Here is a 17,178-nt window from a genome sequence, read left to right as displayed (position 1 = left end):
AGTGGGAAAAGAATCAGACGGCGCAAAGACAACCACGAGGAAGGGGGAGAGGAAAAATCTGGCAACAGAAAATGCGAAATCAAGAACAAGGAGGGGCTGGAGAAGCAAGCGCGTCAACAGAAAAAGTTGGCACGAAAATGCGGAGTATGCGACAGAGGATGGATCATTAAATGAGGAGCTTCAAGTTAATAACTTGTCCCAAAGAGAAATCACTCCATCTGAAATTACACTTTTAAAGAGAGGCATTAATTTCTGCCCTATACAAAGAATGGATCTTGCACAAACAAGAATCTGTATTTATATATCCGCAAGATTAAACTGGCCAAATACTTCACGGGATAATCCGAATAGACAAAGACAAACAAATGAGACCATTAAACCAACATCAACACTCCTAGTAAGAGAGGCGGATAGCTATTTAACAGTATTAAATCTAAATGCAGAACAAGGGGAGGAAATCACCTTGGAACATGCATGTAAACAATTGGGAGCTGGTTTGAGTGATAAAAACCTAAATCAAAATTCTATCCACAGTTAACACCTGGGAATAAAATTGATATTTTCCAAGAGGCGGTGATAGATGACCTATACAACATAAGCAAATCAAATTTTATTGACAATATAACAATGATGGAACGGAAAGCTCTGGAAAATCTGATCAGTGACCATGAAATTGAAATCAAAATGGCAGATAAGGGGGGAAACGTAGTGCTTTGGGATCGCGAATTATACTACATGGAAGCGCAACGCCAATTAACCGATTGTCAATTTTATGAAAAATTACAAAATAATCCAACTGGAAAGATCAAAAGAGACATTGATGCAAAATTAAGCCCATGGGAAACAGAGAGTTTATTTGACAATGATAAGAAGAAATATCTGACGGTGGATTTCCCAGCAACAGCGACTATGTATTTCCTCCCAAAAGTGCACAAAAATGCTACGAACCCACCACGGAGACCAATTGTGTCAGCAAAGGGTTCATTTCTGGAACCTATGGCCTATTACATAGACTATTTTTTAATTCCATATGTGGTGGATTTAAATTCTTACATTAAAGACACAACAGATTTTTTGGGCACTTTAAAATCATTAGAATGGCAAGACATTTATTACCGGATAACCATGGGCGTTATTGCCCTATATACCAATATTGACAACACTATTGGATTAAATGCCTGTCAACATTTCCTAAAGGAAAGGAATATCCACTACAAGAAACATAATGATATGCTGATGAGCATGATTGCTTTTTGCCTCACAAACAATATTTTCCTTTTTGGAGAAGAACTGTTTTGTCAATGAAACGGAGCAGCAATGGGTTTTGCCTTCAGCCCTAGTTATGCGTGCATAGCTAAGGGCTGGTGGGAAAATGAAGTGGCATGGAATAGAAAAAATGATCAATTCACCAGACGCCTAGTGACCTGGAAAAGGTTCATAGATGATCCTTTTTATCGTCTGGAATGGAAATGACCAAGAATTCCAGCAATATTTTGAAATTTTGAACAACAGCACACAAGGTTTGAAATTCACTTATGAAATGAATAAAGAAAAAGTGATTTTCCTTGATGTGGAAATGTATGTAAAGAACAATAGACTGGAAACAACACTACACTGAAAAGCCACATCCACCAATGCGACTCTTGAGGCAACCAGTTTTCATTAACCATCTCTACTTTTAAGCATACCCTATGGGGAGTTCCTCCGCTTACGAAGGATATGTAGTGAAGAAAATGAATGGCGCAAACACAGCGCTGGGACAATCAAAAGATTCCAAACAAGGAAATACAGCAAAGGCATAATAAATAGATGCTGGAATAAAGCAAATGAAAAAACGATAGAAGAATGTCTATCATCAAAAGAAAAAGGAGAGGATGTGAAGGATGAACCCATAAGACTTATTTTGGATTACAGTCAAGAATCCAAAGAAATCACAAGGATCATAAGAAAAAATTGGAAGATTCCCCAATTGGATTCAACCATAGGAGAAAAAATGGGGCCGCATCCGGTGATAACGTACCGAAGAGCAAAGAATTTAAAAGATCAGCTAGTCCACAGCCATTACAGACCAAAAACAGAGCAAACAACATGGTTAAATACAAGGGGCTTCATAAAGTGCCGTAATTGTAAAATCTGCGAGATAGCAAAACCCACGAAGGAAGTAGAAATGGCAAATGGTAAATCTTGGCAAATCAGAGATTTAATTACGTGCAAGAGCCAATATGCAGTTTACATCATCGAGTGCCCATGCGCGTTAAAATACGTGGGCAGCACCTTTTGCGAACTTAAAAAACGCATCTTGGAGCACGTTAGAGCCACCAAAAACAAGGTCAGAAACAATGCGGTGGCAAAACATATGGAAAGCCATCATAATGGAAATTGGAAAGCATTAAAAATCTATGGCATTGAACTGGTTCCAACAAGTGAAAGAGGTGGCCACGAGAAAAAGCTTTGCGACAAAAAGAGTCCCGACACATACTGAATTTCCGACCTATGACTCCTTTTGGCCTAAACCAATCGGAAGAATTATACATCCATCTGTAAATAAATAATCAGCTTCTACCAGACTTGTACATAGATATGCACCGCAAAATATCAATACAGAAACCATTGAAAGACTACAAAAGAAATTGTAAATAAAATATACCCACTGGAGTATTTCATTCAAAGTGAACAATTAGAAATGTATAAATGGTCAGAAAAATCAAAGTTTATTCATTTGGAACTATCAGATCATTGGCATTTTCGAAAGGGTTGTCCCATAGCGTGCAAACAAAGGTTTTGTGAAAATACTGTTTTTGCCAATGCTTTATGAGATGTTTTCCCATGTAAATAACTTTATTGACTACTACCTTGGGTTATCAAAGATCAGTTCTGTTTTTTGTAAAGAAATTATTTATAAAAATAAGGGCCAACATACATTGAGAAATGCTCGTTTTTATGTAGAAATGGTTACTCTTAAGTTTGGAATGATTACTGGTGAAAATAATGTAAATAGTTAAAATCGTGTGCAATTAGAACTACCAAAACCAGAAAACCTGATGGTAGGGATCTAATCACAGACAGGAAAAGATGTAGCATAGAGTTTCCTGCAGAATCAGTAAATACATTTTTTTTTAAAAAGTGCAATAAACAAACCGTGAACAAGGTATAGCAGATACCGGAACGCGTGGGGTGGTCCTGCAAATGGCAAACAAAATCGATTTAAGAATAAATTAAAATACCCTGTAAAGAATATCACTGGTGTGCGGCTTCATTTGTTTCTTTTGGGAGACTTTTATTGACATATATATTTTCAAATTTGCATTTATGCTTTTAAATATTTACCAACACTGCCATAATTGTATATATATCAGATTGCAGTAACATGTCACTCTATGTGTCGGGATAAGAGTATTTTTTCTGTATTTATGATCATGTGATCGGAACACAAAAAGTGGTGAATCAGTTGATACCTCTTTAAATACGTCAATATGGCGTCTGGTCAGGGTTCTCCGCTTGTGAACAAGGGCTTCCGAGCCCGAAACGCATCTTGCTGCACTTTAAAAAAAAAAACCTTCACTCACCTGATCCTGTGGTCTGTCTTCCTGCTTCGCCGTTCTACCGGATCGGAGGTTGCATTGGAGCTGTCTCGCATATGTATATATATAAATATATATATATATATATATATATATATATATATATATATATTACCTACTGGCGGTCGCCAGTAGGTATATATAGTTAGGATTTTTTCTCTATGGGTTTTTTGAAAATTCTATGTCTAATAACTTTGGCGTTTGTGGACGGAATTGGTTGAAATTTTCAGGAAAATGGCACATTTTGTTTCTGAGCAGCCCCTGAAAATTTTGGGGGGGTTCGTCAAGGGGGGGCCGAGAAAAAAGGGGGGTCCCAAAACGTGTTTTTAACATTGAGTTTTCCATAGGGCGGTTGGCCTCACTTTTAGCCCGAACGGCTGAATGGATTTGCACGAAACTTGGCAAAATTGTAGGGACTGGTAGCCCGATGTGCCTTTTGTAGGTCTCAATATATGTGCTCCAGTGGATTTTGAGAAATTAACGTTTAAAAAAATATATATATCTGTAACAGCGGACCGGGCAGCGCTCTGGTTCGCGGACTTTTCGCGCAACGGAGCTTTGTGAAGCAAAGCTGATTGGTTCTCCGGCGTCTGTCAACATTCCAAACAGTCCGTAGCGGCCGCCATCTTGTCTCTCGGTAGGATCGAGAGACAAGAGGAGGCCGAAGCGAAGGGGCAAATGACCATAAGGGGGCATAGTACATTGTCGCTCACCCCCTAGGTTTGATGTGGAGGTTTTAAAAGGGCCCCGCGGGGCAAAAAAAAATAAAAATAATAATAATCGAACAGCTGAATGGATTTGCACGAAAGTTGGCAAAATTGTAGGGACTGGTAGCCCGATGTGCCTTTGCTAGATCTCAATATATGTGCTCCAGTGGATTTTGAGAAATTAACGTTCAAAAAAAGATATATATCTGTAACAGCGCACCGCTTCGCGTACTTTTCGCGTTACGGAGCTTTGCGAAGCGAAGCTGATTGGCTCTCCGGCGTCTGTAAACATTCCAAACAGTCCGTAGCGGCCGCCATCTTGTCTCTCGGTAGGATCAAGAGACAAGAGGAGGCCAAAGCGAAGGGGCAAATGACCATAAGGGGGAATAGTAGATCGTCGGTGACCCCCTACGTTTGATGTGGAGGTTTTAAAAGGGCACCGCGGGGCAAAAAAAATAATAATAATAATAATCGAACGGCTGAATGGATTTGCACGAAACTTGGCAAAATTGTAGGGACTGGTAGCCCGATGTGCCTTTGCTAGGTCTCAATATATGTGCTCTAGTGGATTTTGAGAAATTAACGTTCAAAAAAAGATATATATCTGTAACAGCGCTCCGCTTCTCGTACTTTTCGCGTTACGGAGGTTTGCGAAGCTGATTGGTTTTTCGGCGTCTGTAAACATTCCAAACAGTCCGTAGCGGCCGCCATCTTGTCTCTCGGTAGGATCGAGAGACAAGAGGAGGCCAAAGCGAAGGGGCAAATGACCATAAGGGGGCATAGTAGATCCTCCCTGACCCCCTAGGTTTGATGTGGAGGCTTTGAAAGGGTCTCGCAGGGCAAAAAAAAAATATACCGTTTTTTTTAGTTTTTTTGCGTGGAGTGCGCCCGGTTCGCGAACCGGGAAGCGGTCTGGGGAGCGTACTTTCTTGAAAATTAGTGAAAAAAGTTAGAGTAAAATAATAATTGTGAGTGATCAGATGTAGGGTAGCTCTGAGAAGAGCTTTTGGGTTTATGGTACATTTAGGTACTTATAAGTAGGTACCAATGCACAGTCTTAAATTCAGAGTGAAAACTCTGTTGCCCTCATCTGAGAAGTGAACTCCATCTGCTCTGTAGATATCTTGCATGTAGTAACGCAAGTTATTGTTGTACAGGGAGCCCATTCCATGGTCTCTCATGTAAGCTGAAACAGATTTGTTTACATGCTTCCTCGATTTCTCAATTTGTGGACAAAATTGGTTCGACCACCTCCATTTCTGTCTTTGGCATATATTTGAATATACCAAGGCAGTCTGAGGAAAAAGTGCCATCAATTGCTCAAAGGTGTCCTTTAAAAGCATTTCCAGACCTACCCCAGTCAAAGTGCCCAAATCATTACCTCCACAGTGCACAATTAACAGGTCAGGTTTTGGCAAATGCATAAAGGTTTTCACCAATGGTATCAATTGGTGACATTTTAATCCTCTGTGGCCAAACCACTTAATTTCCACATCTTGTAAATTGAGGTTAGGTAAATTCCTGTTTTCAGCGTACCTTTGAGCCCAATAGATGTAGCTATGTCCAACAATCCAGACAGAAAACATGGCGAGAGAAGGTTCTCCTGCAGTCAGATGAAGTGTGGCAATGAAATGGCAGTTGAAAAAATGAGAGTGTAAAATGAAAAAAACTGAGGAGTTTCTGTGTTAATGAAGCAGTAAGAGTGATTGGTGGATTTTGATTGCTGAAAACAGAAAGTTAGTGTGCATGGATGAGTTCGTTGAAAGATGTATTTTGAGTGGCGAAGAAAAAATCATTAAATGAAAGAATGCTTTGGATATGCAGGTGCACTGAGAGTTCAGAGTTCAATTGCAACATTGTTGTGTGAGAGGTCTTGCAAGAGGTGGTTGCTATGCAGAAAAAGCAGAGAGGGGGCAGAGGGGGGAAGGGTTTTGCTTTGAAAAAAAGTGAGGGAAGAGTTTTGATTGGGTGACATGAGAGATCTGTGTGAGGAATTACAGCATTTCTGTGCTTTTGATAGCTGCAGACTCTGGAGTGCATACCTTTTGCTCTGCTGAAGACAAATTGGTGTGTTTCTGAGACTGTTTTGAAACTCAAAGTATTTGCTAAGGTGAGAAAAAATTTCTTTAATTTAGATAGAAAATAGTGTGCTTTAAGGAGAAAATTATGAAGAAAGTTGTGTTTTTCAAATGTTGCTTTGTCTCAAGTGTTTCAGAAATAGATTTTGTTTCTTTGAGAAATTGTAATTGGAGAACATGTGAAGTATTAGTACTGACAGGGCTTTTATGTGCATAGGAGCTGTGGAGTGTTTTCAAATTATGACTTGTAAATCGTTTTTGAGAAAAAGCAATGGTTTTAATATTGATGAGAAGGACATAATGGTGTCTGCTTCTTTATAAGGTAATTGAGAGTCTCTGATGTTATTTTTCCCATTTCAATGTAAGAAGTTTGTCTGTGGAGCAAATTGCTTGTAAATATGCTCCCACCTGTGCATGGCAAATTTAGATTTTGAATGTTTCCGTTACATAGGCATGTTAAAGGTGACTGAAACATGCTGCAAAGGCAATCAAAAAATGCTTTTATGTGTCTTAAGGACATTTTAAGTCATTTCCCCATGTGCAGTGTTTTCAAATTATGAGTTGAAAATCGTTTTTGAGGTAAAGGAATGTTTTCAAAATTTATGTGCGCCATATGACCCCAAATTTTTTTTTCAGGGGTGCAGCAGGGTGTTCTTGAGACACCCCTGCACCGTCGGAAAAATTCGTAATTTGCGATGAGGTAATTGCTAATCGCAAATTGCACCTTCATTCCTATGGGCCTCCTGCTGCATGGAAATGAATGGGTAATCTTGCTGAAATGCAAAGTCGAATCTGTATTTAAAAGGGTCTGCACCTCTGTACGGGTGTTCGCTATGTGAAGCACGAAAGTTTCACGGGCCGAACTCAAGGCCACCTCTCTCTGAGACAAAAGAGCTCTTATTCTTGCCATGCTGTTGAAATGTGCTCCCAAGGTTGGTATTTGTGGCCAGATTGAAAACTCCCTATGTTCATGTGTGGGAGGAAATAGAACATTTCTGCAGCAAATAACCCGTTCATTTACTGTTACGATAAAATGAATACTTTTAATTAACCCAGAACAATCTTCATTATTGAGCATCAAATAACTACCATTTTCCAAGAACTTGAACGTGGGGATGATAGCAGGAACTGGCGTGCCTTGCAACACGCAAGCCATATTTGGTCGGTGTTTGTTGCATGAACCGTGTAACTGTATGTGCCTACACATTAGTGAATGATCTGGCGTCTCAGTGCATTCCTCTCCATTCAGATAAAGGTCTTGATCATCTTTGAAAATCTGTATGTGTATGGAAGCGACCAGACCTCATGAAGAAAACCACTACCTAAAGGTTAATAACGACCTATTGGTATATATTTCATACAATTTGAAAACTTATATAAAGCAAAAGGCAGCGTTATTAAACCGTGGATAAGGAACGTTGCCAAAGCAGTGAACCTTTTGGATTTATACTGGAAATGTTAAAGGAAGAATTACGGAGTAGGGCCTGTAAATCTTTAATGGACAACGAGTAAAATTACTCCAACCATCATATTCCTCTAACTCCGGGATAGTAGGGGTGTTTAATTTTTTAGAAGTAGCCAATCCAAAGCATTTGGTCTGGGAAATTGTTTCATTCACAAACAACATATGATTTGGGATGAGACATGCACGGTGGAAAGCCTCAGTGCCTTGTACCTGCCAGGTTCGTGAACCCCAAACTGATGTAGATCCTGGATATTTTTACACTGTGTTACGTTAGCATGGGCTCATTACTGGTTTAAACGCCATTTTTCCTTTTTTGTAACTTCTGCACACGATACTTAGTTGTTGCTTTAGCTTTCAGCCTACCTGCGTCAAGATCTATGCCTGCTTCAAGCAGGCGCAGGGTTTTGATGTAGCTTTGTCCTATCTGATTGTAAATGCGGCACACCGTGGGTGGCAGAGCAGCGGTGCACGTTAACTGGTGCATCCCTGGGGATGTGCTAGTTAATATAAATCTGCCCCTTTACATTTAATTATGTGCAGGGGACACAGAGTAGGTGAGGTTTATCCAAGGTTAAGAAGAGATGAGTCCTGTTCAGTGAAAAATTGGAGATAGGCTTCAGTATATTATATACTTAAGTAGTGTGTTAAGTTTTTGATGACTGTTATTAATTTACTGTTGGGTAATAGTGGTTAATAACATTTTTTATTATATTTTACCACAGATTCAACTGCAGATTATTTCAAGATTTTAGGATGCCTAGCAAAGAAAGAGTAAGAAAGGCTGCAAAACGTCAAAGACAGCAGGACCATGGAAGAATGCAGCAGTCCTCTAACAAAAAGATTTGTCAAGTCACCAAGAAAGCACCGGGTAAGAGTCGAAAAACAGTCATAAGAAATATGTGTAGTAAAAAAAATATTACTACAGAAAATGTTTCAGTCCAGAAAAGGAGACAGAAATCAAATGGTAAGGAAAGGCCAATGAGAAATGTTACTGCTAGAGTAAGAGATAACTCTATGCATGAAAGTAGAAGGAAACAAGAGTTTAGGGATATTCGTAAACGAATGTTCCGCAACAGGATAATTGGGAATTTGTTAAAAAATATTAAGAAAGGTCAGCAGAAAGTGGTTTTTTATAAGAGAAAAAAAATTGTTGAGAAAGTTATTGATCAGGCATTTGAAATTAAACGTAAGTTATTTATTTTGACAATCAATAGAATTCGGAAGCTAAACAAGGTAATTTATGATTTCAAAAGAAATAGTAGATGGAAGAGAATAGTTAATCGTAGTAATTTTTGTGAAGTTTTTTCTGGAGAATGGATGCATAGTTCAAGCTCTGAGGCATTTTTTAATGAGGAGAGTTATTTCCAGGATAATGATTTGGTGCATGCAGTTGACACCAGTGGTCGAGCTTATGAAGTGAAAGATGGTTGTCCAGTTGAAAAAGAAAAACTTGTGACAACAGAGATAGAAGAGGTGTTAGGTAATGAGGTTTTAGGGAGACGTCCTAAGGGTCCTGTGTACACCTGGAAGTGTAGTAGTATTTGCAGTGTACGACAGGATTCCATCAATTTGCTTTGTGATTTTATACGGTCATTTAGTAAGAACAGTTTGAAGCAGAAAATGAAGTTGTTGCAAGAATTAGATCCTTGCAGAGTGAGAGAAGTGATAGGTTTGCATGGTCATTCACTGGCTTGTCTTTCCAGGAGAGTATGCCAGAGTGTTTTTCATCATTTCAGGATGCTAGCAGTGCATCATAATAAAGTGAGGAAATTAGTTAGAATGTTGTATTATGCTAAGAGTCCAGCAATTATGCTTAAACAATTATGCGCTGCTCTTTTGCATGGTTCTGAAATAGATGTAAAGAATATATGTGAAGAAATTGAGTTTTGTTACTTTGGAAGTAAAGAGGAGAATGTTGAAATTGACCAAGAAGAAGAGAGTAATGTGGAAGATAGTGTACAGGTTTCCAGTACAGATAATTTCCAGAGGGAAATTGCGACGTTTGAGGTGAAATCAAGTGAGAGGCCAAATTTCACTTGTGTGTGTTGTCGACGCACTTATTATAAGAATCAGACTAAGTTAGTGGATTTATATGGAAAAAGTGAAAGGGAAAATAATAGTGAATGGAAGGATTTTACAACATACTTGATGGTAGAAAATTGTTTTGATTTGAGATTGGATCAACGTGTGTGTACTTATTGTTGTAACAAATTAAATCAAAACCAGATGCCTGCTAGAGCAGTTCATAATAATCTGGAATTGGTTGAGATTCCTTCTGAATTGAAGGATTTAAATACTTATGAATCTATTTTGATTCAAAGTATCCATCCCTTTCAGGCTATTGTAAGAATGGAGCCAAAGACAGGGAAATTGCCTCCATCAGATTTACAGAGAGGATTAAAGGGAAGAGTTGTTTATTTGCCTCTAGATTTGAAGAAAAACATTAACACAATTGGAGTAGAAAAAGTGGAAGAGGAACCTCTTGTTATCTTAGTTAATGGGGTTCCGACAAAGAATAAGAAAATATGGCAAGATTTAGTAGATGTTAGGAAAGTCAAAAGGGCAACATTGTATTTGAAAAAATATAATAAGTACTATAAAAATGTATATGTTGCAGAAGAGGAAGTAAGTGAGGAAGAGGATAACGATTTGTGTGCTGGTCAAATTGAGAAAGTAGAACCCTGTACTAGTGAAGAAATATATGAACATTATAGTGTTCATCCTTTGCATTCCAAGGAAGTCATGGGGAATGCTATTGAGTTGTTTCAAATGAAACAAGCGAAAGGGAGTCCCATTAGTGTTTGGGAGGAAAGTTTGGAAGCTCGGTGTTCCCACAGCTTTTTCCAACAGGTCTGGGAGGAAGATATGATGAGCGACCTCATCAAATTCCTGCTTCTGAATACCGGACTTTGCGATTGTATGCAGGAGATCCTAGGTTTCGACAATGCATTCCTTATTTGTTTCATCTCCTGTTTGAAAGCGATCTGTCTGGACTGTCATATGCAGTGAACCACATCTTGAAAAGTGGTATACACATGCAAAACATCTCGGCAAGTGACTTTATGGATAAAGTCAATGTCCAAGACAGTATTTTGGATTCTCACCTGATTAATCTCATGGCGTGTCAGCGTGGTACTAATGAGTACTGGTACCGTCGTCATGGTGATTTAAAATGTATGCTAAGGAACTTAGGAACTCCCACATGGTTCCTCACTTTGAGCTGTGCTGAGTATGGCTGGGAAGACTTACTTGAATTTCTACGAGAGGCAAATGCTAACGTAGAAAACATCGAATTCAAGACACCCGGAGAACTGTGCTCTTTGGATCCAGTCAATGTATGTAGGTACTTCAATCATAGATTTGAAGGTATGATGTCTTTCATCATGAATAAGAAGAATCCACCTCTTGGAGAGGTGTTGGATTTCTTCTGGAGGAAGGAGTACCAAGCAAGAGGTGCTCCTCATATACATATGTTGCTGTGGATCAAGGATGCACCTAAATTTGGAACGGATGCAGAAGACTCAGTGATGAGTTTCATAGAACAGTATTCTACGTGTGCTGTTCCAAACGCAAAGGAGAAAAAAAGCCTACGAGAAAAAGTTCTACGTTTCCAAAGCCATCGATGTGGAAAGTACTGTCGTCGTAAATTCCGGAACAAAGACAAGTTCTACACCAAATGTCGTTTCGGCTTTCCACGACCGGTGATTTCTAAAGGAAGAGTGAACAGTTTGATGTCTTCGCTGCGACATAATGTGATGAAGAAATCACCTAAAAACACATACAATTTGAAGAGGAACGAAGAGTCTAAGTACATTAACGACTACAACCCGGTGATTTTGTCCATGTGGAATGCTAACATGGATATACAGTTTGTGGCTGATAACTGTATGGCTGTGGCTCGGTATGTGACATAATACATCACCAAAAAAGAGAAGACAGAATTGAAGGATATGTGGGAGGACATTTCCCATGAAAAGAGCCTCAGCAAGAAGTTGTACAGTTTCAGTCTGAAGATGTTGTCGCATCGAGAAATCGGAGCTTACGAATGTTCTGACCGGTTGTCTTCAGCAAGTCTCTATGCCAAGTCCAGGAGTATCGTTTGGGCGAGTGTTGGTCTTGCTGCAACGCGTAATCGAGTTCTGAAACCTGTGCGGGAAATTGAGTATTTGGCGGAAAAGGAGCCAAACAGTACCGACATTTTGAAGAGCAACATGTTGGATACATATTATCCAAATCGAAGCAGTCACCTCGAGAATGTTTGTCTGTATGAGGTTCTGCAAAATTACATATTCAAGAGGAACATCAAAGAAGATACTGAGAAAGGAGTGTATGCTGTAATAGGAAGTGAGGGATGTCTGGTCAAGCAAAGAAAATGCCACTTGATAAACCATCGAAAATTGAGTGGCGAATCTCCTGAAAAAAAGGAGTTTTTCTATTTAGCACTTTTGCAACTTTTTAAGCCTTGGCGTGCAGAAGAGGAACTGCTTGGAGATTTCCTTTGTTACGAAGACTCATTCAATGCTGCCAAGGAGACCATAGAATGTCCTGCTTTTCCCAAATATGTAGAAATGTTGAATGTGGAAATTGAGCAGGAAGCAACGATTGCAGCCGAGATTGCCAGAGACAGTTCTCAGGACAGTCAGAGTTCTGCTTCATTGAGTCAGGATCCACTAGGAGGACCTCTTATCGAAAATGAAGCTGCCACTGCTATGAATGAAGTGGAAAGAGCCATGGCACATGCTCAGGAGGATGCGGTTAACTTAGAAGAGTTGGAAAGACAACTCAACGTTGAGCAGAGGAAAATATATGACAAACTTACTATGCAAATTGATCATGGATTAAGTCATGACAAGAAAGAGTGCTCATGTACGTCGTTGAAGCCTGTCCGACTGTACGTGAGTGGAGAAGCGGGAACTGGAAAAAGTTTCCTTATTAAAGCAATTTCATGTTATTTGCAGGAAAGGACAGAGTCATCGCTGTCTTGTGTTGTCACCGCTCCAACTGGACTGGCAGCACATAACATTAAAGGGATTACTTTACATCGTTTACTGATGCTGCCAGTGGAGCATGACAACAAATTAGAATATCACAAGCTATCTGGAGATGCTTGTTTTGAAGTTTCAAGAGTCTTGAGGAAAATGAAACTTCTTATCATTGACGAAGTAAGCATGGTTTCCAATGTCATGCTTGCCTTTGTGCATTTGAGAATGCAAGAAGTTCTCAAAACAGAGTATGATGTGTTATTTGGTGGCAAACACATCATTGTTTTCGGAGATCTTCTGCAGCTGACACCAGTGAAAGGGCAACCTGTGTTCAAAATGCTCACGCATGAAGATACCAGGAAGTGCTTAGGGAGTATTGGCAACGTCAATATATGGTTAAACTTCAATTATGCTGAACTGCATGAAAATATGCGTCAGGCAAAGGATGAAGTTTACAAGACTATTCTACAAGATGTTAGAATTGGAAAAGTGACCGAGCATGGGAAAGAAGCTTTACATGCACGATTACTGACAAATTTATATCCAGACGAAGATGTTGTGCCTGAGAATATTTTTCAGAAAGTTACTGAGAAAAAATCTGGAATATGTTTGATGCCAACTCTTGCAGAATGTGCCAAATTCAACAACAAAATGTTGCATTTAGAAAAGCAAGAGATTGTAAAATTGGAAGCTATTGACAGAGTAGAGCATATGGGATCAACAATTATTTTGTCTGAGAATCTGAAAACAAAATTGGATTCATTAGAGAAGAGTATATCTAAAACTGCCGGTTTTGAAAAGACTCTGAATGTGTGCTTGAACTGCCGTATAATTTTAAGAAGGAATTTACATGTTGAAAGAGGTCTGGTAAATGGATCAATGGGTAATGTTGTTGATTTTGTGAAATACAGAAATAGAGATGGAATTGAATTTTTAAAAATTAAATTTGATGGCATTGAGGAAGTACAGCTAATTGCTCGTTGTTCTGCTAGATTTTTGCTTGTAAAAGACTTATATGTTCGTCGTAAGCAGTTTCCTGTTTGCTTGGCATATGCGGTGACAATTCATAAATCGCAAGGTTTAAGTGTAGACTGTGCATTGGTGAATATTGGCAGTTCTGTGTTCAAGGAGGGTATGGCATATGTGGCATTGTCACGAGTTAGGACTTTATCGGGATTGTACTTGATTGAGTGTGATGTCACAAACATTTGTGCGGATCTAGATTGTGTTAAGGAATACAATAGGTTGAGAAGAGAGTATGCGCCACATTTGCCTCAGTATCCTTTGTTTGAGAAACGTGTGGTAGGCCGGAAACGAAGAAATGTGACCAATACTGGGGAGGTTGTAGCAAAAAGACGAAAAGTCGATGAACCTGAAATTACAAGCAGAAACAAAAAGGATTCTGTTGAAGATGTTGTTGGTTTTCAATTTGAAAACAGTTCTGGTGTCAACTGCTATGCTAATGTAGTAGTTAATGTTTTGTTTTCTCTAGAAAATGTAAAAGAAGAGATTGTGGTCAATTCTGATCAAAGATTTTGCAGTTTGTTAAATTCTGTGTTAGAGAAATGTAGCACTGATAGAACAAACATAGAAAGTGTGTCTGAAATTCGAAATCTGTTAGACAGATGTTCAGGCCAAACACAATTCTCTCAAAATAGTCAGCAAGATTGTCAGGAGTTTTTAATGTACATGCTTGATGTATTGCATGATGAAGGTGTAGATGTAGATCACCTGTTTGGGCTTTCTTATCAATGGCAGCATGACTGCGAGAACTGTAGGGTATCAAGTACTACTAGTGTAGACTCAGAAAGATTTATATATTTAACTTTGCCAGACAGTAAATCAGTCTCTTTTAATAAGCTAGTAAAAGCAGCTGATCACAACATGGAGTGTAGCCAATGTAAATCTGAAATGATGTCCACATTATTTATACGAACATATGGCCAGTATGTCATTTTAATGTTCCAACGATGTAGGCCTGATGGAACAAAATTGACAACTTTAATTAAAAATTTTGTGGCTTCACAGTTGTCAATATCAGGAAGGACTTTTGTAACTGTAGCAATTATATATCATGATGGTCCTTCAATAACATCAGGACATTATACAGCTTATTTAAAGTGTAGAAATGGCTGGTCATTCTGCAATGATTCTGTTTTAATTTTCAAAAAAAAATTGCCGTTTGACCTTAAAAACTCTTACCTGGTGTTTTTAAAACCAAAATTTTAGGGAAAGAATCTCGGGATGTGCTCTGAGGAATTTCAAGAAGTTCTCATGGCTCCTACACGATTTGGCCTTGAGGATAAGTGTAGTACAGAGACATAACTTCTTACCATAACACTGGACTTTATGGAGAAATACGTGCACTTTGAATGAGTTCAGAAAAACTGTTTCTTTTTATAAGCTAATTGAAGCAGCCAATCAAAACATGGAGTAGAGGGAATGTAAGTCTGCAATGCTGTCTACTGTTTTACATTGCTTTGTGATTAAAAGTGATGTAGAGAATTAAATAATTGTACTAGTCATAAAGGTAGTGTAAGTCTGCTTCATAGTAAGCAGTATCAGTGTGATAGGAAATGTAGAACATGATTGAGGAAGAAGGGGAAGATATTACTAGTCCAGGATTGTGTAAATGATCTTCAACATTTTAATTCTGAAAGTTGTGGAAATGCGAAAAGACGGGATTGGCTAACAAGAAATCCAAGAGTTATACATGGCTCTGACAAGATTTGGCCTTGTGGAATCTTGTGGTAGAGAGCAAGAAGTCATTTATTGTATGTAACATGTTTTTGAAAACGATGGAGGTTTTCTTTCAGAAAGTGGCGGGTTGAAAGTAATAACAGCACAACAGAGTGTAAGCTGTTCATAGGACATCCTTGGCCGTCATGGAAAGTAAGTTAACTTTAAGGAGTTCTGAATTCTGATTTTTAATGTTGTATGGGTTTTTTAAACACAATCATTTTGATTGTGTTTTTTTTTCCCCGCTGTTATATGATGAATACCTTCAAGTCACTGTTTTAGTGAAATTTGATACATTCTGAGAACAGCAAAAATAAACCATTTAACATGTATAATTAATTCTGTTCTGTTTGCATTTATGATGTACATGTAGAACTGTGTAGGAGGCATGGAGAAGGTGAGGCTTCTGTAAGTGTCAAAGTTGTTGCATACAGTCCTCATATTCTACGTAGTCTTTTATATTTCATTACTTTCACTGTTTCTGACTGATCTAAAATTTTTTTTTTAAAAAGAACAGTAAGTATAAGGGAAGGAGACAGACAGTTATGTTAAAAGAAACACAGCTATAGGGAATAAACTAGGGATACTGTTACCCGCAATCCTCTGCTGATGATGTCACTGAGCATGTCATGAATGATGTAATATGTGACATCATCAGCAGTGGATTACGGGTAATAGTATCTCTAGTTTACTCCCTTATAGCTGTCTTTCTTTTAACATAAGTGTCTGTTTCCTTCCCTTATACTTACTGTTCTTTTTTTAAAAAAAAATTTTTGGGTTCGCTTCCGGTTCGCGTACCGGGGAGCGAACTGGGAAGCGAACTAAGAGAAATAGAGGTTGGCACAGTTGCAAATATTGTACCAATTTTTTAATAACGGGGAGGTAGTTCTGAAAAGAACTTTTTTTTAAATTGTTTTTGTTGTTTTATATTTTTTTTATTATTTTTCTGAACATTTTTTTACTTTTTTTGAATTTTTCTGAACAGTTTTATAATTTTTTTGTTTTTTTTTCGGAGGGGGCAACGAAAACGATTCATTGTAAAGGGCTCAACAGGAGCAAGAAAACAAAAAAAAAGAATTTATTGTTTGGGGAGTTTCGGACAAACATGAGCATGATTGTCAATAGCTCTGTTGATCAGAGTGATGCTACTTTCTGCGTAGCAAATGAATCCACTGCAATGTAGGCAGACTTGTTTTACTTCACGAAATCTCGTTTGTATATTTGGCACCATCTCCCTGCCCTCTGGTCCCGTTACTTCCGGTACAACAAATCTTCTGGCCATAATAGGGAGATTATCTAGGTCGTCCTGTTCCTCTTCTTCGTCTTCTTGCTGAATTATAACTTTAGCAGGTGGTCCACTCTTCCTTGGATGTGGTGGAGGTGGTGGGGAAGCACCAGCTGAAGCTAGTAAAGAAGCCATTGCTCACTGGTAACAAAGGGTCTTTCTCTCACAATGATGAAAGTCAGAGTGAGAAAAGAAGGAGGGATTTTCACCATTTGGGAAAAAAAATAGTTCTCAACCAATGAAAAGTGTTCATTTTAGATCATATGACCTAGTCTTACATCATTAGGAAACCGAAAGTGAAATGAACCAATGAAAAGTGTTATTACCAAGTCACATGACCT

This window comes from Lissotriton helveticus, chromosome 6 (assembly GCF_964261635.1).
Source record: "Lissotriton helveticus chromosome 6, aLisHel1.1, whole genome shotgun sequence".
Taxonomy (NCBI): Eukaryota; Metazoa; Chordata; class Amphibia; order Caudata; family Salamandridae; genus Lissotriton; species Lissotriton helveticus.
This window is presented reverse-complemented; position numbering follows the sequence as displayed.